This window comes from Penaeus chinensis, chromosome 11 (genome assembly GCF_019202785.1).
Source record: "Penaeus chinensis breed Huanghai No. 1 chromosome 11, ASM1920278v2, whole genome shotgun sequence".
In the NCBI taxonomy this organism is placed as follows: Eukaryota; Metazoa; Arthropoda; class Malacostraca; order Decapoda; family Penaeidae; genus Penaeus; species Penaeus chinensis.
The window spans coordinates 9,168,722-9,171,221 of record NC_061829.1 but is presented as its reverse complement, the minus strand read 5'-3'; positions in this window follow the sequence as shown (position 1 = coordinate 9,171,221).

Genomic DNA, 2,500 nt, shown 5'->3' with positions numbered 1-2,500 from the left:
ATGAAAAGAAAATATAATTTGGCATGAAAGGAACACATGCAAAGTTCACTCGCTTAAAGGGGTTGCAAATATGCCAATAACAGTATTTTACAGTTAAGAGCTATATCAAACAACTCCTGTGACAATATACCCTTCGTTTTATATAAGCTATATCAATGTGTGTAATTGGGAAGATAAAGGGGAGGCCATGAAAATAGTTTTATTCCTCAGTCAAAAGGATCCAGGAATCTCATCCACGCACCCAGTGAACTACGGACTAACCTGTCTATGCTTCCTGACCTCCCTCGACCAACGGTTGCTTCTGATCAATCATATCGGTTCTCCAATATTAATTCGATTCTTCATTTCCCCCATAACTGACAGTCCATTTTTTTTTATTTTTGGAGGGAGGGAGAAATGGAAGGAGAGAGACGGAGCAGGGTAAGGCAGGAGTGTAAAGAGAGATGATATGGCGCAGGGGGCGAGAGCAAGATTTCTGAGATAGAAGTCAACAGTAAGGAAGAAACTAAACTTGGAATGATTTTTTTGTCTGATTTTCTGTACCGATAAGTTGTGAAATTTTTTTGTTCTAAAATCGTCTGCGGATTACATAGTATATTTTTTTTTCTTGATGAGAGAGCTATGATTGCAAATAACCCAAGAAATCTTTAGGTAAATAGACTTGCATCGTGTTTCACTAACTACTTTCTTGAGCTGGCGGGATTACACGTTGTGAATTGTCGTCGTTCACATCCATCTGCAAGGGACCTACACATAACTTCTCTCGTTGCGTTTATTCCATTATCAAAGCCTCCCATTACTCACCACCACTGACTACTTAACACCCATTTATCAAGGTTGTTTTCACATAAAACTATTTCCTCTTTCGCGCATGCCATTGCATCTACCGCCTCTTCCGTCGCTTCTCCTTCGCCTGTCTCCATCCGCCCTCACTGCACGCTCGGCAGGCTACACGTCCTCTCGTTCACTGTCCTGGCACCCACACGGCACCAACATCCCGCATACGAGCAATAGCAAGACAGCTGTGATGGCCCTGCTATTTATGGGTGACTAAGCCGTGAGTTAACTACTGAGTTATCGCCCTTATCGACAAGAAACTTCACGTTGGCCTTTGTATTATTGAAGTGTTAAATCAAGCAGAGGCCGTTAAACGCACGTAAATGCTTGTGCGAATTGGGCAACATGAATCTTCCGGCCAAACACTGTACGGTATAAACGATTCCAGTTTCCTTGGTAAATATAGGCCACCTGAAAGACCGAAATTTGGATAATGAGACAATGAATTCAGAGCTGGAAACTTAGCGTTGTTAATTTGTCGAAAGCGAGCGTGCCGTCGGGCGTGAAGCCACGGTCAAGTTGCCTGTGCACGTTATATGCCAAAGAGGCGATTTTGTTACACAGCCAATGAACATCAATCTGCTGATAGTTGATTCACATGCGGGTCACTAGTCATACGCATATACACAATTACATCAACAAAGCGTTTAATGATTGATGTTATTGCCACTCGTACGTGATTGTGCTTATCCGTCGTTGATCACGTAGTCCCTGTATGAATGTGTGTTTCTGCGCCGCACAAAGGTTTGTGTTGGGAATGTATTAGGCACATCAAGTTATTTATTTATACATGGATAAGGTAAAGCAGAACAAAAAAAAGGGCTCATAAAGCGTAATTATTTGATGAAAGACTTCAGTAGTTATATACACATACATATGCATATACATATACATGGATGTATAAACATCCAAACTTATGTGTAAATAATACTATATGTTGATATATATTCATGAATTTTATTACTGAATGGTGGAAAAGGAAAATAAACTCAAAGAACAAAGTGATGAGAAAATGTTAAACCTCAATATCGTCTTTTATGATCCGATGCTTTTTTCTTACGATTTAATCGACACTGAATATATCTCATGAATCGCCGATAATTATCTAACATATCTAAATAAGTATACGCTGAAAAAACACACAATGAACATGAGGATATTGGACAATGCAACCTTTAGTCAACGTCCGTTATTTATGATTCTGTAAACACTCCAATAAGCACACCGAAGTTCATACACTGTATAAAGGAAGTACAGGAAACAGTCTGCGGGAAGTTGCATTTAGTAGGACGTACGTTTAGTATGAACAGGCAGTCTGATATACATAACAGAAATGCAGTCAAGTGAATTCCGTAAGTAACAAAAATAACAACAGTATAAACGAATGCAATAATATACAAACCTAAGTTTGTGTCTCGGGCTTCATTGTCTCATTATCCAGCATCCAGACTTTTAAATAGCCAGTAATTATTGAGGAATCTGGAAGCGTTTAAGCTGTAGGCCGGAAAAATTCATGTCATCCAGCTCACACGTACATTTACGTGCGCTTAACGGCTTCTACTTGATTTAATATTTCAACAATACAAGAGCCAGTCAGTTGTTTCCCGGTCGATAAGGGTGATAATTTGGTAATTAACTCTCGGGACAGCCGGCCATAAATAGT